General features: G+C 44.0%; 1 long non-coding RNA gene across 1 annotated transcript in view; it reads right to left on the bottom strand.

The window, feature by feature from the left end:
• The window catches only part of LOC119154395, a 41,366-nt gene extending 20,182 nt beyond the window's left edge, over nucleotides 1-21,184 (bottom strand). Inside the window, exons 1-5 of the long non-coding RNA XR_005106447.1 lie at nucleotides 21,048-21,184; nucleotides 19,758-20,357; nucleotides 9,226-9,370; nucleotides 6,520-6,606; nucleotides 2,368-2,468 (exon numbers count right to left, since the gene is read on the bottom strand). This is a non-coding gene — a long non-coding RNA (uncharacterized LOC119154395). The remainder of the gene's footprint in view (nucleotides 1-2,367; nucleotides 2,469-6,519; nucleotides 6,607-9,225; nucleotides 9,371-19,757; nucleotides 20,358-21,047) is intronic.
• Between the last annotated feature and the right edge of the window lie 1,001 nt (nucleotides 21,185-22,185).

Genomic DNA, 22,185 nt, shown 5'->3' with positions numbered 1-22,185 from the left:
TCCCTCTTCCTTTCATTTGAATGTTACAAATGCTGCAATTTAAGCAATGGAATCAGTATCTCAACTTGATTTTATTAAGGTTTCCATTTTTTTACATTATATTTACATTATTTTAAAATTATCACCTGCAGTGTTTCAGTTGGCTGTCAGAACGGTAAGGCCCAGTGTGGCATTTCTGGAGTTGTCCCCAGTAAAACCTCAATTTCAGCCGACATAAAACTAACCTCTTCAGGAAGCAAATATTTCCAAATATTTCCTGCCCACAGCTAAGCCATAAATCACATGCTGTATTCGATTGCTTCACTTTCTAGCAATTAGTAACTTTATTTTTTTAGTTTAGAAACCAAAACACTGCAAAGCTACAAATTCTAAGAATGGAAGAATATGCTCGGTGACACTGATCTGTCCTTACACGTTTTTGGTACTGCTCATAGACACATCTGTCAAAAGACAAGGAGCCTTCCAACATCAGAGCTTCTCTGGCCCTGCCAGCTCCTCCCTTCCCTCCCTCTGCCTGTCCAGCTACCAGAAGGTACCAGGCTTTGAAACAGGCTGGGATTTAAAGCAGCACATCCAGAGAAAAGCCTACTATTTCCCAAAGGTAAAGCACTGGCTTCCAAGGGAGGCCACTGCCACATTATCACAGTTCTAAACCTGAGAAAACAAAGACCTGGTGAAGAAGTATGAATCACATGGGTAGACTCCTGGGATTTTTAATTTATAACTTGATTTTGGTTTTCCTTTATTTTTCAGAATACTTTAAGTTGGCAAAGACAAAGGAATATTAGAATATTTACCAAGAAATATCTTTAACTGGCTGAATTCTAGAGAAAAGATGTTTAAGGTCTATTATTCTTAATAGTCAGCTTCCTATATGCAAAACTAGGTGAAGATAATTACTAAAAATTACTGCTCTTGCCTCAACAAGACCGTGTCAGTGAAAAAAATGTCAACAAAAGCGAAACTCAGAAACAACTGGCCTTGCTTTTCAAATTACAAAGCTAACTCAGTGGACAAACCAACAGACACAGAAGTTCTTTTGGTTTTTATGGTCAAATGCACAGAGCACCGCTCGCACCAGCACTGAGGTACCTGCCCACACCCCCAACGGGTGGTTCAGCCCGCGTGTCATGCCTAGCGAGCGCCAGCAACACCCACCGGTACTATCTGAGCAATTTTCTTTGTAGTCTTCCCCCATAAAAAAAAGTTTGACTTGCTTGAATTGAAAGCACTGAAACATCCACAGGAAGGTGGGAGATTTCAGAAAATGCATATACAAAAATAAATACATGTTTTTTTTTTTTTAAAAAAAATGTAAATATATATATCATGCATATAGGATAATTTTAAACTCCTGCATGTTTCTGAGCACACTTCCCACTGGTCCTTCTGCGTAGGCTGATGTTACGACAGGACAGCAGAACAGCCTCTGCTCTTTATAAGCAGCAACACATCCATGTGCAGAGAACAATTCTGCTATTGATTTGGTGATGGTCTGTAATGCTTTCTTACTTGGCAAATTTTCTTTCTTCTCTGTCTATGCACTTATCAGCATGACTAAAAAACCTAGCATGCCTGCTTTTTGCTTAAGCAAAGTCCAGCAGAGCACATTTACACGCAGCTGAAGCTGTCCACAGTGTTTCCCCCTCCCTAAGGCAGTGCCTGCCGCTGGTTGAGGCACCATAAAGAAACTATTCGAGGTAACACCGTACTGCATAGGAATGTGAAACTAAATCATCTCCTAAACTGATATCATCGAGAAATTGCTTCCAGTGCACTTCCTTCCCCTGTTAATTTCCCTTGCCTCTCCAAGGCTGCGGACTTTGGGAAAGGTGTCAGCACTGAGCGCTACAGCAATGAAACAGGCACACCGCAGCAGGAGAGCCACCAATCTGATACGGCAATGATTACACTTCTGGGGAATACTCAGCCTCCCAAAGGCATTTCTAATTATGTTCACAGACTTCAGGGGTGACATAATGTTAAGACATCTGCATTATTTTGCTTTTATAATTCCAACTGTCCAAAAGCAACCACACGGCCAGTCTCACGTGCTGGATAATTTGCCAGTTTTGACGAGCCCATGAACAAATTCTGGATGAACACAGACATCCAAACTCTTTAGTGCACACTTATACACAAACAGAATCCCACACTATAGGTTATTTTTCTTCCGCAATTAATGAAAAAGAGGTCAAAATGAAAATACAGTACTTTTTGACTCATGCTCAAAAATCCAGCAACACCTAAAGACGTTCTGCAACAAAGAATGCAAGTATTCTCTTTGCTGCAAAAATATGAATTAGTAGCCTTCACTGATGAGGCAAAACAGTGCATTTGAACCCAACAGCCAAAATTTTACTGTACCTTCGGAAAATATTATTTCAATTCCACAGAGTCACTGGCCAGCTCCTTTCATCTCTGACCCAGAAGGCACAAATCCACGATGTGGCAGCTTCCAGAAAAAACTGCAGAAGTGATAAATCAATCCATCAGGATTCCAGAAAAAACAGATTTTACTCAGTAAATTGCACTTTTTGCAAGCCTTCTTTTAAATTATGAAGTTGTACTCTTTGAAGACACACAGCACATACACGTTATGTGTGCACATACCAGGAGAAGCATTCAGAGGAACTTGCCAAACTGTGCTAGAAAATAGGGCTGACATGATTATCGAGCAAAGCCATCTTTAAACAATCTTTGCAGCCTTCTGCATAGAATACATCCAGTGGCTTCTTTGTGCATAATCCCTCCACCTGCTTCTCATCTACCAGGGACTCTGCGTATCTGACAATACAGAAAAAAGCAAGTAAGGGCTAACACAGGTCTTCTTTTCAGGCATCTTGGCAATCACAATAAAAACCCAGGCCCTTGAGATGTGTTCCTTCGTTACCATTTGAGGACCACTATTAATCTGTAAAGCACCAGAAGAAGGGCTGTGTAACAGTTACAGAGTCTGTTCTAAAAATCTATTCCTGCATAACCAGCACCAAACTATGTGGCAAAAGATAAGTAATAAATCACTATTTAAAGTTAATATTTTAGAGTATCAAATGATATTTTCAGACTTTTTTGTACATTCATTTAAAACTTCATATCAGCCAAGTTTTAAAAGTTTTGCTTGAGACTGCAGGGCCGTGACCGAACTTCAGGCTGCTTGGTATCAAGGAGGAAGGGAAGCAAGCTTCACGCTCGTATAAAGGACTATTGATGAGGTTTTAAATCTTCCCTAAATATTCCATTAGGCTGGATTTAAAATATATTACACAGTTTAATTACACATATAATTAAAATAATATTACACCATTAGCATCTATTGTTTGGCAACGCAGACTTGAGCCAGGCTAGGTGTCATATAAAAAGCCAAGGACTGAAGAAACTCTTAAAGAACTTAAAGGACTTGACAGAGCTACACAGCAGTCGGGATGCCTGCAGAGGTGTTATCTCATCCATCCCTCGTGCTTCAGAGCAGATCCGACCCACGCTTCTCAACTCACGAGAGGAGACCTTCACTCCCATGTGATTTCACCGCTGTAACTAACAAAATTACCAGCATAAATTTGACTGACTGGTGAAAAAACACAGCGGGGCCCTTCAGACCCACCAGTCAGTCGGGCTACTCACACAGAAGCGAGCTCTCAGCTAGCACCGTCATCGCAATTTCCCACAGGAATACAGGTAGGGCTCGCTCATGGTAGTGGAAGGAGGCTGATAGATGCCTGGCAGCTGCTAGAAAGCACCCAAATATCAGCTCTCGCTGATGCAAATGGTTAGAGAACACAGAAGGAAATGTCAATAAACTATCCTCGAAAAGCTACACTAAACGCAGCAAAAATAAAAAAAAATTAAGTTTTTTTATACACAAACTGGTGCCAATCCACAAGAGCTCCCCTTTCAGCAGTTGCCAGGATAAATTTCCCCTTTGGGCAGATGGTCCGAAACCTGAGTCCGTCATGAATAAGAACGTGCAGCTTTACTTGAGCTCACACTGAAAAAAAAAAACCAACCACCAAACCCCTAGAATTCTGTCCAGGGAAATTAATCGTTCTCAGCACCTTCGCAGATACAGTCTGCCCCTTTAGCACTGACCTACATACTGCACAGACTATGTTTCAAAACAATTTTGACATTTAAATCAAAACTGCCCAGCCGCCTGCTCCCTCCCTTCGCTCCCAGCGCATGAACGACTGATTGACCGGTTGCCCTTAGAATAACAGCACTTAGTACTGCTCCAGGACACTCATGGTCTCCTCTGGATTTTTTGCACCATGGTTGAGGCTTGTCCTGACCTGGAGACTGCAGCTAGCATCCAGTGTGGGCTTTCAGTTACACACCGTGTCCAAAAGTGTATAGGGAAGGTGGTGGGCAACGCCTTTATTTCTTGACAAGAAATACTTGAAAATAACGGTTAGAGTATGCACTGTCATTTCAGAATTCAGTGAGGCTTGTCAGATTATGATTTTCCAAACAGTTGAGGGAAACAAGGCAATGAAAGCCCAGTGACCATCACTGAAAGCTGGGCACCTACAAGCCACCTCCGCAACATGGGAGAATTCCCAGCTGGTGGAGGATGATGCTCCTGCTGTCACAGAACAGGTACATGACACTGCTCTTCAGGTCACATCCCAAGTCAGAAAAGAATGATGAGCCAGACTGAGCTACTGTTACTGCTTTGCACCGTCATCACCTAAACCTTTCAGTGTGGCGCTCCACCTCCAACCAGCACATAGGGTCCCTGTGGCAGCCACTGCTGCTGCCATCGGTGTTGCTTTTAGGGAAGCCAGTGCTGCAGGTGCTGCTCCTTTCCTCTGGCAGGCTTAGTACAGAAACTCCAGGCGAGAGGGTTCTCCAGACCTGCACAGCTTCAGAAATGTATCTTGCATTTCTACTTCAGCAGCATCGCTACTGTTAGGAGGTCACACTGAGTCCTGACAGGGCTCAGGAGGCGGCTTTGCCACCCCAGAGCTGAAATTGGAGCTCTGCATGCATCAGCCATGAAACCAGCCCTGATAAATCCCTACATTCTTGAAATGCTCCCTCACAGCAGAGATGGCCACAGCTGGAACCATTGCATATTTGGAAAGTTTAAGCCCAGACGCACGTTTTATTGTCTGGGTTCTTCCTTACCTTTTAGCCAAATCTTGCACTCACTATATATTCAAAAGCTATTGAGACATTTAGGTGTTTAACAAGAAAAGTATTGTCGTAACCCCAAATACTTTCTCAACTTCTGGGCAAGCAGAATCAGTCTCCTACCTATTTAAAGCAAAAAAACCCCAAAGAACACAAACAACATTCTGCCACTGCTACTTTTCTTTTCAGAGACCCAACCCCAAATAATTTCCAAGGTACATTCATTACTAAAAGACAGCTAATTCACAGACAGGCCTTATAACAAGCTGTGTCACACATATTTTGAAAGCCCAGTACCTCTTAATTTCGTAGAATCATTTAGGTTGGAAAAGACCTTTAAGATCAAAGTCCAACTGTCAACCCAGCACTGCCAAGCCCACTGCTAACCATGTCCTTAAGTGCCGCGTCTCTGTGAAAAGAACTGTGAAGTTTTTTCTAAGCTATCAAAGATGATCAAATGACATTTTTCTTTTTTTCACAGAGGAATTTGTTTCTTTATTTTATGCTTTAAACAGCTGCTTTTCTTTAAACCTGCAGGACCTGAGATAGGGTAAATCTTCCATGGATCAGAAACTTCACCATTTTCATCATGACCTGCTGCTCATCAGCTGAGGGCATTTACATAGCAAAGCGATTTATTTTACAGAGGGGCCCAGAGGTTCCAGTCAACTCTCAGAGTCCTGAAGTGTTACCACCTCTGTAAACTTTCAGCTGCAATACACTTGACCCAAAGACCAAGCACACACCCACTTTAGGCTGAGCAACAAGCTGGAGACACTGGAAACTGGCAGTGTTGCCTCAAAGACACAGTTAGTAGTGCCCACTAAAAATACCGTCACTGCATCAACCTCTGCTGCAGGAAATGAGCATTAAGCACGCCTCCACCCACAAGAAAAGGAGGAGGAGGAGGAGACAGGCTGCAGCGTGCCCAAACACTGTCAAAACCTCTGCAGGACTTACTGTGGTTCTGCTCCTGCAGTCCCACCACAGGGAGCTACAGCCACTCCTGCTATGACCAGTAAAGCACTTGTGTGACCAGTGCCGCTGCTGGTCTCTAGAATACCATTGCTTGCTGCTGTTTTGCCACAGCCTTGTACCTGCCAGCATGGCACCCTCTTTACACTGCTCTGCCGTGCAGACTGAGACTGCACAGCCTCTCCCAGCTTCTCACAATTTCTTGGCTTGACTGCTTACCCGTGGTGGCTGGGGTCAGTCCCACGCTTCTGGTTCCCTGGCTGTTCGCAGCTGTCTGTCCTTGAAGTTGAAGTTGCTTTCTGCGATTGTGTCCCTGTGCCCACCACTGTCACCTCATCCTGGCAAGGCCTGTCCCTGAGCCACCCCCACCTCCATTACCTCAGTGTGCCACCAGCCTCTTTCCAAACTCACCCGAACGTGGGTTTCTCTGATCATCTTCCCAGCCTGGTTGAGTTGTCCTGGAGCAGTTGTGTTGAGATTCACTCAGCATCACCTGATCTGAATATCCAAAAGCAAACAAAACACTCTGCGGGACACTTTCAGCCTTGATTTCCTCCTATCCAACAGCCCGACCTGGCTTACAGAAATGCTTCTGTCCCCTGGATCTTCCCTGACGAGGGGCCCAAGGATCTTCCTCAGTAAGCAGCTCCCAGAAGCATGGATGGGCATCTTCTGTTGGCTTTTGCCCTGTGGCCCTCCTGGCTCACCACTGCTCTTCAGTCACTGTACTGTCCATGCTCTCCACATTCCTTCCCAGGTTTCAGTCCGTGGCTGTTTCCACCCACAGCTTGTCAATTTAATTTCATTTTAACTTATTTTAGGGACTCTGATATAAAAAAACCCTAAAAACAACCCAAAACAACCAAACAGAAAAAACCCCACACAGACACAAATGGAAACTTATGTAATGCCAAAACCCACTAGAACAGCATTGCAATGCATGCTGTACTTTACAAAACATTCATTAAGCAAAATACTTTGATGAACAGCTAAAAATATAAACCACAAAATCTTCATTAATATCAGATGAATGTAGCATTGCCCAAGCCAAATTCTGACAAGTAGAACCACAAATCATTGGGGCTGGAAGGGACCAGTGGAGATGATCTACCCCAACCCCTCTGCTCAAAGGAGGCTCAACTACAGCATGTTGCTCAGGACTGTGTCAGTCAGGTTTCAAATTATCTCCTACAACAGGCACTCCACAACCTCTTTAAACAACCTGTTGTGAGTGTTCAGCTGCTCTCACTGTATTGTTTTTCCTTATGCTTCAACATAATTTCTTGTATTTCACTTCGTGCCTGTTGCCCCTTAGTCCTGTCTCTGGGCTCCACTAAGAAAAGCTCCATCTTCTTTACCTTTCCTATCAGATATTTCTATGCAATGTTAGGATCCTCTGGAGCCTTCTCTTCTCCAGGCTGAACAGTCTCAGCTCTCTCACTCTCTCCTCATGTGACAGATGCTTCAGTCCACCATCTTTGCGGGTGGACTCTTCGCAGTATGTCCATGTCCCTCTTGTACTGGAGAGTCCAGGACAGCAACAAATACCTAGGCACATCTCACCAGGGAGGAGTAGACGGGAAGGCCCACCTCCCTCAACCTGCCAGGGAAGCTTCTCAGCCCAGGATACCACTGGTCCTTTGTTATGAGCATGCGTTGCTGGCTCACATTCAGCTCACTGTTCTCTAGGACATCCATATTGCAAATTACCATGGTGATTAACAAAAGTTACAAAGCAGACTAATAAAATTCTTTCTGTTTATTTTCTCATGCAATTTATCAGTATGAATTTGAAGCAGTCCAGTTTTTAGGGGCACCGTGTCCCTATTTGAACTGGGGAAACGGTGTGAAAAGGCTGAAACTTCAGGGTAACTCCCAAACTGGAATCTCAAACACAAAGACTTAAAAATAAGGTGCTGGTCCTAAAACCCTGTGTGGTTTTGGTATGATTTCACTGCAATAGCCCAGCAGGCAAACTCACACCACAAAAGAAAACAAGCTTCACGGAAAGGGAGGAAGACAGCAAATCAAGGAGTTACCATCATCTTTTTCAAAATCATTTTAGACACAAAAAATGGTAACCATGGAGTATATGTTAAGTAAGAAAGGTAAATCTGGTTACATTTCCACCAAATAAAAACAGCAAAAGTACAAGACCAGTACTTATGGAGAAGAGAAGGCTCTGGGGAGACCTTATTGTGGCCCTTCAGTACTTCAAGGGGACTTACATGAAAGATGAGGACAAACTTTTTGGCAGGTCCTTCTGCAACAGGACAGTGATGATTGCTTTAAACTAAACTGCTGCCCAGCGCAGCTGTGGGTGCCCCATCGCTGGCAGTCTCAAGGACAGGTGGGATGGTGCTTGGAGCAACCTAGAGTAGCAGAAGGTGTCCCGTCCAAGGCAGGGGGTTGGACTACACTGCCTTCAAAGGTCCTTTCCAACCCAAGCCATTCTACGATTCTAAATCTAGTACTGTGGAATTAACAGCAACTTCTGTAGCTTGTGGCTTCAGGTGCCGGTTGCAAGCATCTTATTAAAGTGCTGTAAGCGTACAGAAATTAGATCAGTACACGAGACTTCATCAGTTATGCATGTGTTATGGTGGCACACATGTAGTCCCGATTTTTCATTTGCTACAATTGTGCTATTTCAGTGAAAACAATCTTAAGTACCTCTATTAACCTACCCTTAGGTGCCGACCCCAGCCCCTGTGGAGGTATACTGCAGCAGTTCTTCCACCCACACCTCAGATTTCTCTACCTCCTTCTGCTCACAGCTTCACACTTGTGCTCGAGCAGGGAAGGGGGAATGCAGCCTTAGCCACATACCTTTCACCACCCAGGTATTTTCCCTCCACTACTCAGAGTAGCCAACACACAAGCCAGCCTCCTCTTCCCAATGTTTGGGGTGCTGCAAGAACAAAGCCATCCACACCACATTCCCCACCTGCAGGGACGGGGTAAGGAAGAAGCGCCCCATGCCTTTCCCCCAGCTCTCCCTCAAGCAGTCTTAATTTACCACATTAAAACCTACTGCTGCTCAGGCTTCTGGGATAAATTTCCAGTGAGGTGCCATACCAGAAGGGCCAGCAGCTCCTGTAAGGAGAATCTACTTACTCTAGTGTGAGCTTCTGTTCAACTGCACTGAACAGCAGGCTCAAGCTGAAGTTCAAAGCAATGGTGTCACACCAACAGCTTTTATGGAGCTTCTTTGGGAAAAGGGGGTTCTCGGGGAAGAACTTCATCACGCAACACAGAACTACTGCAAAAAAGAACAAATTTTCCACTTAAGCCAAAGCAAACATGGTTAAGAAAACTTTTTCTGATGAGTAAGTAGAAGATAATGGGCACAGGCCAAGCTTAACTCAGTTAACAGAAAGGCTGCTGTTGATTTCAAACAATGACAAGTACCAGCTTTTTTTCTTTTTTTTTCTTCCCCAGTTTTTCAAACTAACACATAAAAGTTACTAATTTAAAAAGCAAAGCCTATGCCTTGAGCATTTTTGCACAGTAACAGCGAAACAAAACATCACCCACAGTAATTGCTCCTCCAAACTGACGAGTACTGGTACTCACAGCTGTGGTTATACCCACGGATATGGATGATTTATCATAACATATGTAGAGTCATTTTTTTTTCTTTTTCTAGGGGTCTCTTATGAACAATGAGACAGTAAAACTTTATACATTTACAATTTTCAATATACCCATGTGCAACATGAAACAAATATCATCCTAGCAACAAGAAAAGCACGAGAGTTAGCAAGGAGAAAGGTGCAGTCCTGGTAAATCACTTCTTTCTCCTTTCAAACGGTTAACTGCAAAATACATAAAGCTGGAGCACATAAAAATGGCATGTAGCAAACAGTAAAACATAATGGAAGTTTAACTGTTAAATGAATAATAACTCTAGCCAATGTAGCTATGATTTCATGCTTTTCCACTGTAAAAGAGGAGTCCGTCCACATTTCATAACTCCAGAGGGAATGAGTTCCACATTTTCAGGATTGCCCGGAGTTGTAAGCAAGGCCCCCCTCGCTTGAGGCGCTCATCATTGCAGGGGAAACGCTGCAGCGTGCCGCAGTGGTGGATCCTACCAGCCTGTTTACACAGTGGCACTTGGAAAACAGGGGGGAGGAGAAAAAAAAAAAAAAAAAATAAAAAAAATCACACCATGCCACAATCCCAGGGCTAACAAAGAACATCTCTTTCAAATCCCTCGTGCAGAAGCTGGATACAACATTGCATAGCACTGTGGCTCCAGAGAACCTGTGGCTCCACTTTCAGTTTTCCAGAAGAGCCACATTAAGCAACCCCCACGATGCAACCCCCAAGACTATTGCTTGGATCTTCTCTTTTTGCAGCTTCTTCACAGCATCCAGCCAGCAACTGGGCAACCACAGGTTGAACCTGATTAAGGAGTCAATCCGGCTGAAATATTTCCCATGAGTTTTGGTAAGGAAATGCATGGAGACTGCAGGGATGGGCACAAGCAGACACGGCGATGCTTACGAGCAACCAAAGATGTACGTGGTCCCAGCAGCACTGAGGCTCACCCAGAACAAACAGACCAACGCCATTTCTGGCTCTGGAGGTGCTAAGCTGCATTAGCATGGTGCTGCAGGGAACTCCACATCTGCTACCAGTTTCCCTCCTTTCTGCTCTTGTGCCACACTGTCATAGAAAGAGCGGTCACTGCACTGGAAGGGCACGATAGCCCACCCCTCGCACCCAGCCGAGCGGGGCAGGAAAGGTGCATCAAGGAAACTAAGACCTGGGAGAGCTTGTACTTCAATGCAGCTCAGCACCCTCCCAGCTCTTCACATGGAGATGCAGCAGGGAAAAGACTTGGTCTATCTGACCGACCGAGAGAGAGAAGAGAATCCAGGAATGCAAACTCTCTGTCCAATGCTCTGATCACCACTCTCTCCCCGTTGGTTATATTTTATCATCCATATTTTTATTACACTGCTGCTTTGGGGCTTGTTATAGAATAAAGTCTATTCCGTTACCATTAACTTTCAGAGATAACTGCGAATGGGCAAAATCCACTCTGCCCAAGGAAACCGTTCCCTTTCTTGTCCCACACTCTTCTTCCACAAAAGGAAAGCATTAATTTAAGCCCCAGCAGTCAGACCAAGAGCAACATTGTGGAAAACTATTTCATTCCTTTTGTTTAACTACTATTAAAAAAATGTGTGGCATACTCCATCTGCAGTCCCACAAGAAGCTCTTTTATTAATTTGTTACCCTCCCCCAACTTCTCTTCAGTGAGGAACATCTCTGCGAGTGCACAGTATTTTCCTGGTGCGGGGAGGGTGAAAACACACGGTCGCATAAAGCCCCGTGCATGTCGCAGCTTCCTGGGTCACACGGTGAATATTCTGCTGTGCCTTGGTAGCGGACTAGTGAAACAACAGTGACCTTGCAGATTAAGCCCCAAAACCATATGACATCCTACCATCTCATGTGTAACATCTTCTATTAAATACCTTAGGATGAAAGCATAATAAAAAGAAAATTCTATAAAACTTTATGATTTTAACAGTTTCAGTTACTAAGTTCAGCTTTCTGGAGATTTGGCAGGCTTTCCTGGAATAGAGTGCGACATCTGAAACCTCTTTTGTTCCTTTTTTTTTTTTTTAAATGTAGCTATTTGCCACTGTCACTGAATAGTGGCAAAATAGGACACTGAGAATTAACCCTGCAATCCTGCAACTATCTGACAATCAAAAAAACAAATCAGAATGCTTTAGTCTTCAGGCCAGAGTATCTTCAATCTGTTTTAATAACCGGATTTCACTGTGTTAACAGATTATATTGTATCAACCCATTGATGGCTGACACACTCCATGAGCACAATGGAAAGGGTTTTTACCACAGTATTTCACAAGAGTATTATGTGGGCTGTAAAGTGTTCTTCTACATCAAAACATTTGGGTCAGTGTTTTTATTCTGTTGGCATCTGCATTAATATATTTCATTAATTACAAATTATCTGCTCACTGCAGGAAGTCCGAATGCTTTTGACCCCACGAATCCAGCGCATTTTGATCAAAAAAATCATAATTTAAAAAAAAAAAAATGGCACAGTGCCCCTGTCTTTATTTCCAGCAGTTCAGATGTCTGGACGGGCTGCACAGTCAATCACTTTTGAAAGGAGATTCTGCCTCATGTAATAGCTAAAGGAATGTTCCACTGTCATTGCTGGGAGGATGCAAATGGCTGTAATGCATTTAAAAGACAACCTGAAAAACCTAGCTCTGTGACTTTTCATAAAATCACCTAAAATCCTTGTGTCTTCCAGGTATGTTTTAATCTCCAGGCAACATCGTTCTGTTCTGCCTAAGCTGCTTACAGTAAAATCTCCCCAGCGGCAAATGAGACAAAATATTGGGTGGATTAACATGAACCACTATAAACTCACTGTGGTTCTCCTTGCTAAAAACTCAGCTTCTTGTTTTCCTGAGCTGTTCCTAGGGCAGCCACACAGAAGAACCGGATAAAAGTGCTTCCTGAACAGGACATGAAGATTCACAGCACTGCGTAAATAACTCAGCAGAGCACCCCGTAACTTGTCACAAACATGCTGAAGGCAGATTCTTAGTCATTTCAATTCATGCCATGCGGCTCATGCAGCCAAATTGCAGGGCACCAAGTACAAAGCCAGACTCAACCCACATGTTTTTAAGTTTGCCCATCACCAAGACATGTAAATGTAAACATAATGGGACAGAAACTCTGGCCTCACTCATCCAACATGAGGTAATTCTGGTCTATCTAGTACAGCTGATGAGTAAATCCTAAGAAAATATGCACATAAATAGGACAGAAAAATGGAAGAAGCAGCGTTTTCCCCTAAGACTGAGTCGCTAATTAAGCGTGCACACTGCTGCTGAAGCTGCTCTACCTTTTAACGGAGGATGCAGCAATGACTAGTGACAATCCCTACAGGGGCTGTGCTGGTTTTGCAAACTCTAGCGCTGGTCCGTGCTTGCCTGCCTTGCCAGGCTCCTCTCGAAACTTCTTCGTTTGCTGTGGTGGCAGGAAGCTCAGAGGCAGCATGCTGCCTGCGAGCCACACGCCAAGCCCCTGCCTTCGTGCAGGCGTTGCAGCATTCTGGCTGGACTCAGTCCTTAGGCTCCACAGGATCCATCTCGGAGGTGGCTGCAATCTGGAAACTCATAAAGATACCCCTTGTGTCATGTGTTCGTTGTAACCTTGAGAATCATTAGAATTGGTCTTTCTTTTTCTAGCAAGGAAGCATGGAAGAATATTGGGTTTGTGTTTTTCAGCAATACGCTTACAGCTGGTTACCCAAGTTGCTCCAGTTGTTTCTGACAATCATTTTATTTTCAAACAACTTTTTACTGAAACACGCTTCTCATTAATAGTGGCATAAAGATGATTCGAATAGAATATGCAAACAAATCCCGCTAAAAATCTGAAAATGTGTTGCTTAAACTGTAAAATATCACGTTTTTTGTTGTTTGTTTTGCCATATTCTGTCACCTTTAACTGCCAACAGCAATGTAAATTGTCTGTTAAGTACAGCAGTCCTAACAGATCAACTCATTTTATCACCGTTTTATCATTATTAGAAAAGCGCAACAGGACCAGAGACCTTTTCAACAGACCTGTGTAGTCCAAGAGGAATGAAAGCAAGATGCTGTTAATGGGATTTAACTTGACAAATCAACTAATGAATAAGATTGTGCCAGGCCTAAATACCATTCTACAAAACCTTATCCTGGGGATCTAATTTCCTACCATATTTGCTTTAGGAAATGCATATGCAGGAAAGATTATCAATTTCTCTGAAAGCTAAAAGCCTTCTCAAATGAGAATCCATCAGGAAATATGTTATAAACTGAGGTAATGCAATTTTCAGGGAGGATGATATTGTAAACTTACTTTATGAACTCCTTTGTTGAGGACCAAAGAAAATGAGATAGCTATTGAGGTACCTTTATAGGCAAGAGCAGCACACAGGAGCAAGAGCATCTACTAACAGCTGCCATCTCATACCTGAACCAGTGGCCCCGAGAAGCTTATTCCCAAATTCCATCATGACCACTGCTTTCCCTTCAGGAACTGCTTTTGGCCAGACACTCCTAATAGCCTGTCTTACAGATGGTGGAAGCTGCAATGGTTTCAGTGAAATAAATGAGGTCTTTTCCTTGTGTGCAGGGATACTGTACCCCACTCAGCAGCTATCGACACAAGTCACATACCCTTCAGATCCTTTAACTTAGTCTCAACAGTCCATTAGACAGTGGCAGCTGGGTCTTAATTAAGTGCTGCCTTCAAAGAACAGGAGGCAAGAAGTCTGCAGTGTCCATCCTGCCAGCATGCCACCAGTAGGAGCTTCTCTCCCCCACTCCACTTCAAACGCTACCCTCTTCACAGAGGGCTCTGGTCAATTTTCAGTCAACCACAAGGCTTGGTTGACACAACCGTTTTAATGAGATATGAACAAGTTACAAGGCTAGCCTATGCACCCCACACACCCATCTGCAGCGATATCCCCTCTCCCTGGCCTCTGGCACGAGTGCACCAAAAGGCTCAGACTCCTCCGAGGGATTCTTCTTCACTGCTGTGTTCTATGGACAAGTAATGCCTAATTTGCTGATCCTGTGCAACAAGAAGCTGCCCCCGGAGAACAGCTCAGAAGACATCAAATCTACTACGAGCACCAGAAGATGCTTTTCAACATGCCACAAAGGACAAACCCAAAAGCAGTAATTGTAACATTCCATAAAAGAAAGCTTTAAAGATGGTTACTACCTGCTTCACAGTTCACCAAAAACAGCTGTCGCAACAAAAAAAAGAAGAGATTACCAAAACCTCCAGCCCCATAGAATTTTGCAAATTTTCTGTCTGTGCGTTTATACATTCAACACCACACACGCACCATATAGGACACGTGATGGCTGTGTTTCAGAAAGCACCTTCGTAAAACATCCAAGGTGATGAGGAGGCAATGGGTCTGACATCAACACCAGTGCACACACAAGAGGGGCGGCCAGCACTCCAGTCCACGTTCTATCTGCGATTCAGGCTCACGGCTCTCCAAGACCGATCAGAAGAACGTTAGAGAAAAGCAGGATTGCTGACGGCTCACATGTTTGCAACATTGATAAAAAGGACCTCTTAACGAGTAGGTGGGGAGGTGGTTTTAGCAAAGGCAAGCAACGTGTCTGTAGACACGGGAAGCTAACATGTATCTCTGTAACATGGTTCTCCGTAGTCAGAAGCGAGCCATCTGGTTACCCAGTTGTCGTTTAACCAGTTTAACCCCAACTGGCAACTCAGCCCCATGCAGCCACTCGCTCACTCCCCCACAGTGAGATGGGGGAGAGCATCCAAAAAGTACAGGTGAGAAAACTCCTAAGTTGAGATAAAGACAGTTTGATAGGTAAAGCAAAAGCTGTGCATGCAAGCAAAGCAAATCAAGGAATTCATTCACCATTTCCCTTCGGCCAGCAGGTGCTCAGCCATCCCCAGGACAGCAGGGCTCCATCACGTGTAATGGGGACTTGGGAAGACAGACACCATAACACCGACTGCCCCTCTTCCTTCCTTTTCCTCCAGCTTATATATACCAGGCATGATGTCCCATGGCATGGAATATCCCTTTGGCTAGTTTGGGTCACTTGTCCTGGCTGTGTCCCCTCCCAGTTTCCCGTGCCCCTCCAGCCCTCTTGCTGGAACAGAAAAGTCCTTGACTTAGTATAAACATCACCCAGCAACAACTAAAAACATCAGTGTGCATTGTTCTCACACCAAACCCAAAACACAGCACTGCACCGGCTACTAAGAAGAAAATTAACTCTATCCCAGCTGAAACTGGCACACCCGGTTCAAATGAAATGCCAATAAAGACACTGCTGCGTAAAAATCTCTCCCAAGCACAGCAAAAAAACCAAAGACTTTGGCTATTGGGAGAGGAGATGAAGATGACACTAAGCATACACTTCACTTCATATCCAGCAAAGACAGCAACGACACTGTTATGGGTCACAGCTTCCAGCCGGCGCAGTTTGCCACACTGACTGCCAAGCAACTCAGCCCACCAGCACCCTTCTGCTGGCTGCTTTGCAGCTGGGCGCCCAAAGACTGGCTTCTGTAGTCCACCAAAAAAAACCTCACCACCTTTGCTGGTCTTTTTCAACCTAAGTGATTCTAGGAATACACAAAGTCTCTGAATGTCACTCTGGGGCTTTAAGGGAAATCATTCATTCACTTTGTGAATAAGTACGCTGAATTTCTAAAGTAGCACAGAAACAAAATATTTGTATTAACTTGTAAATAAACTCCATTACCCCCTTAAGGATATAATGCGAGTGTGGCTGTTAAAACGTGATCCTTCAGTCTCGAGACATTTTTGAAGATACTCAGCAGTTCACAGCTCTGTTCCAGCTTCATCACTGCTCACAATTAAAAGGTGCATTTTGACCTGGCACTGGCTTCTGTGGGTAGACTATAGACATACCCAAAGAGCTGGAATCTGCTCTGCCCTCATTTTCCTCCCAATTCCAGCAGCGAGACCAGGCTCCGTACAATTTGGCAGCGTGTGCTTCTGGGCACTGCGCATGAAAGTATGGTGCCACCTGGGCTGACCCAGGTTTAACTGTGTTATGAAAATATCATCATATTTTCCAGCTTTACTGTAGCTGATTCTAAGAGCAGCTAAGTTTCCACATAAAACAAATAGTACTTTTTCTTTGTATACTGCCAGTCCTTGCAAATCATACAACCAAGAGCATAAGTGTTTCAGTGATAGAGAATCATTCATCTAAATCTGAGGAGGAGAAAGGTGTAATTTGCTGTAAACCCTTCAACGTTTTATCTCATGTTGGTGTCAGTCTCAGGATAAACAGATGCATCAATCTGCCCAAATATACAAGTAGTTTGCATGAAAGAAGCTTGCATTTTTTTATAGCTGAAGGCTGAGAAGGAAATTACTATTTATAAAATGACAAGAGGCATGTTTGCTGTATGCCTTAAAGAAATCAACAGGAAGAAATTAAGATCAGTCCTGTAGTACCTACTATTAGCACATGCCCATCCTATATGGGCACAGACCAAACATAAGACACGTATGTATAATTTCTGCCAGTTTTTCCCTTTAGCTGCCTTTCAGAATGCATATGCTCATAAGCCCAAGCTAATATGCTGAGAAATACTGGCAAACCCAATGGGAAAGGGGCCTCAAAGAAAAAAAGGGAACAAAGCTCCTATCAGACTATACATGAGAATTATTTTCTTATAGAAACAAACCAACCAACCCCAAATGCTTTCCCTATCTCCTACCCTGGTATTTGTAAGAGTTTCACCAAGCATTAGGTGATCCAAAAAGGTCTCCTCACTTTCCCATGAGGACAAACTGCTGCTCATGCAACTAACGTAACACTCCCAAAGCCACCCGATCCGACACCCACTACCAGGGACCAGCCTGAGGCAGCTCCACTCGGGTTTGTGAATGGGAGGGATGATTCCCTGGACGCCGAGCTCAGCACAGACCCCCCAGCCCATCCCGGGGGATAACCTACCCCCGCAGTCCAAAGGCGGCACCAAAACCCACGGCTCTGCATGCTGCAGAGGGAGAATACCTCACTCCTTCACAGCTGACTATCCTCTAAAGGCCACATTCCCAACAAACCTTGAACTTCTGGTTGACTCGACTTTTTGGAGGGTGCTAAGTATGGGAAGTGTAGGGGTTTTTTCTTTTAAACAGTGCTTAAGCCAGCCATACATCCTATTAAAGTGGGGGAGATCGCTGGCCTGGGGTGAGATAAAACAGTGGTTTTCATCACGTTTAATTGCCATAGAACGTTTTGCACTTATCAAACAGAGACAGGAGGGAGAGGTCACCCCTGGACTCCCCCGTCTTTGTTTTCGGAAGGTTTCTACCCCCTCCCCCAGAGTGCTGCACAGCCCCATGTTCCTCCTGTATCCCAGCCCCAACGGCCGCGCTGACCAAGTGGCTGCCGTGTGTGGGCATCCCAGGTGGAATCACCAGTGGTCACCTCCTAATGGCTGTGCCAACCGGGACATGACAGATGGGCAGGAACACAAGTTGGGATCTTTCCAGGTGAAAGCTGCTACGCAAATGCACACTACCATGGCCACTGTTTAATTTCAAATGGAACATATTTTTCCAAGAAATCACTGAATCACCAAGGAATGCTGGAATTAAGTCAGAACATGAGATTCCTGGAATGTTTGCCAATCCTAGTAGCAATTGGAGCGAGGGCCAGGTTTGGCATATAAAAGGGTTGTTTTTCAGTCCGATAATAGCAGTGAAAATTAAAATTGGTCCATCAAGTCAAGATCTGGCGACAGTTACCATGGCCCTGGTAGAACACAGACTTCTTCACGGTCTGTGAATGCAACACATGCTGGAAAAAGGCAAACAAGTTTACAGTTTATCCCATCTCCAGTTCTGATGCAGAAAATTAAAGGCCTCCCATGTTGTTCTATTTGAAAAGACAGAAGGGAAGGCAAAGGACTGAAAAAAACAGGTACATCAGTACTGGGCCCATTTTCATAGAATCACGGAATGGTTTGGGTTGGAAGGAACCTTAAAGACCATCTAGCTCATCATCATCTATAACCCTCTGCCACAGGCAGGGACACCTCCCACCAGCCCAGGCTGCTCCCAGCCCCGTCCAGCCTGGCCTTGAGCACTGCCAGGGATGGGGCACCCACAGCTGCTCTGGGCAGCCTGGGCCAGCACCTCGCCACCCTCACGGTGAAGAACTTCTTCCCAATGTCTAATTTAAACCTACCTTCTTCCAGCTTAAAACCATTACCTCTCGGTCCTATAGTTACAGGCCCTTTTAAGTTTAATGGATTTTGAAATTAAGTATTTTACAGAAATGAAAAGCATACAACTAGGTTACTTCATGCTTAAGTTTATATCATTTCACTGGCATCACACCAGCAATGACTGAGGTAGCCATGCATTTTGCTATCAGCATGTAGCAAAGCAGGTGAAATACTCAAAGGAAAAACGCTCATCACTTCCCATGCAGGTGGCTGCCCACAGCGTTAGGGACATCTCCACACAGCCACGGTACAATTCACAAAGGATTTCACAGTTCCTGCTGAACATCGGTTTCACCAGGAGCACAGAAAGAAAAGAAAATGCCATGGACCTGGGCCCTGATGGAAGTCCTGCTACAGTTTGGATCAGGCTTCCTGGAACTGAGTTTGCAATATATGAAAGTGAACTATGGAAAATGAAAAGTAGGTGTGAGAAATGGTAACTTTTTTTTTTTCCCCTATCAGAAAGCCAACTAATGCCTGCCAGAGGAGCTTGTCAGCATCCAGAGGAATTAAAATCGGGTCCATCTGCATCTATTTACAAGCAAGAAACAAACACTTGATTTAGAATCAGATGCATGAATATTGACAGACACAGGCCTGGAGTGATCAGTGCACGTTTACAAGGAACTTTATAAGGACACCCTAAGAAGTGACAGCCCGCAGGTGAGACATGATAACTGTCAATATGGACACTCAATTTGTTACAAATATCAACTTTAAAAAAAACCTGAAAGTAAACTAAGATACACCCTCAGTTTCAGCCTCTTCATTATCTAGAGCGTGATTTAAGCTAATGCATTTTACTTTGCACTTACCACGAGCTAGGAGGGTGCATGCTGTGAGTTCAGGCACTTCATTCTTCTCAACAGTTCCTCTGACTGTTTTAACATGAGTATACCCCAGGAGCCTCCTGCACTCAGCCACCTTGCTTTGGAAGTGAAGGCCAAAGTCAAACACGCCACACAGTGCCGTTCCTCTCCAGGCACATTTGTAGCATCACTACATGTAACTTGGTACTCACTCCCAAAGCCAGGCACAGGCGTGCCACACGGTGGGCTCACACACTGCAGCCACACTGTCTGTCGTGTGGAGCCTCCCAGACGCGGACAGCGAGATGTCTCTCTTGCACCTTTGATCTCCTTCAGCCAGCTGGAAGCCTGCCTGCAAAGTGTAGAGATGCTTAAGATACAGTTGCCACTGACAGTTCTTTCTTTTGATCTTGAAGACCCAAGGCAAGGCTGAAGTGGGTGCTGCCAATGCCACAAAACAACATTTGGATCTTGTTTTTTCTCTTGCATAGCCAGGGAAATGCTATATTCCAGCGACATGTGGCCTTGTCCAACTCCACATTCCCTCGGAGATAAGGCAGGCATTGACTCTGGCTTTCAAAATATACAGACGGAACTGCCCAGATGCTTCAGCCAAAGGCACCGTGAGGAAGAAAGCACATGTGAGAGACAAATAAATTATGTTTGCTCATTCACATCCTAGCGCAAGAAAACTCCCTATCCAGACATACCGCCTATTAATCTGGAACGGTGATCAGAATGTCATTCCAATATTCAAAAAGGGATACAGCACAAACAATTTCCAAAATGAGCTTAATGAAGAGACCCATTTGTTCACAGCTGCTGCTACGACTAGACTGGAAGGAATCCAAAACACAGGAAGAAGTGAGAGCATTAGTGAATTAGAAGGGGAGATCAAGAGCTTGCTTCTGTAAAGAAATCCCAGCCTGGAAATCCAAAATACTTAATCCCAACTACCAATGACTCTTCTAGACCAAAGGAAGGCAACTATTAAAAAATACCTGGAGTCTTCTGTGGACCAGCACAGGGCTATCACAACTCATTCCCTGTCCTTCTAGAATCAAGCCAGCAAATAAAAGAAGTGTTTGCGCTCATGGTGGCTGCTCACATTATCCACAAAAATTTCAGAGCTGGGAATACTTAGAAACTTAAGAGACTATTTAGAATGAAAAGAAATACTATTTACTCAAATCTGTACAGATGGAGCGCTGCATGTCATGTGTAGGAGGATCTGGGTCAATCTTGTTAGACATAATAGGACTTTATTCATTATGGATGAAAAGATTCCAATCTTACCGTTAGGCAAGAGGATCAGTGCAGCTGTGGTTTAAGCAAATTTACAGGACTTGCAGAAGAGTGAGTGAGACTATTGAGACAAACTAGCTAGTGAATTTCAAAAAGCTTCTGGAGTATTTGTAAAATTCCACCTTATGTGGTAGATGTCTGCAAAACATAAATAAAATTTCCATTATAAAAATAAATATTGCTTTCTTTTATCTTATATAAGAATTATTAGGGCTATCAGTCCTTATCATCAAGGCATAATCTGATTACCAGCTGGGATCAGAAAGAAATCCTCTCTGCTCCAACCCCATCATGGCGATAGTGTTAAATAATTAACAGTATACTGAGGAAACGAAAATAAACACCTTGCTTTGAAGCACTCAGAACTGTGATATTATGCCAGATGGACAATTATCTGTTCTGCTAATGCAACTCTTCTACTCTTAAAAAACAAACCATTGCGCAACAGGAATTCCAACTTGTTACTGGGTTTGGTGCCATACGAAACACTGACCACTTTAACCACTGACATTTCAGTGGTTTTAAAACATTCTGTGGCTCCTGGGACATCTCAAAGTCAGGATCTTTTTTTGCCACCTTCACTAATGACCGCTGCCTAACTAGGGAATAGCTGTCCCTGTCGGCCACGGCCACAGGGAAGCAGTGAAAGGATTCCTGAGCCGCAGGATGTACAGCCCTGGGCTGAAGCCTCCAGGAATCCGTCTGGGCTACGGCACATCACAGTTGCTGCCATTATGCTCCAAATGAAGAGCCTGAATTGTCTAACAGATAAAAAGTTGTCTCTCTTCCCCCCCCCCCCCCCCCCCCCCCCCCCGTTGAGACAAGATGCTCATGTCAAGAAACCTAAAGAGAATGAGAGCGCACAAAGTATTCAGCCCACATTAAATTATTTTGGCAATGAAACTGATGAAGAAAAACACAATAAAAATGCTGCAAAGAAGTTTTCCAAATGTTTCTTTGAAAGAATTTGTACACAGCCAAGAAATGCTGGTTCCACACCAGACTTCTATGCCAATCTTTTTTTTTTTCTTTTCTTTTTATTTTCTAAAGATTTTATTGGTACCTTTACATTTTAAAGTTTTTTTGTAAGACAGACAGCATGCCTTGCCAATGCCTTTTCCTCTGCAGC

The sequence above is a fragment of the Falco rusticolus genome, chromosome 1 (genome assembly GCF_015220075.1).
Source record: "Falco rusticolus isolate bFalRus1 chromosome 1, bFalRus1.pri, whole genome shotgun sequence".
NCBI lineage: Eukaryota > Metazoa > Chordata > Aves > Falconiformes > Falconidae > Falco > Falco rusticolus.
The sequence above is the reverse complement of the archived record's forward strand: the minus strand, read 5'-3'. Positions and strand labels throughout refer to the sequence as shown.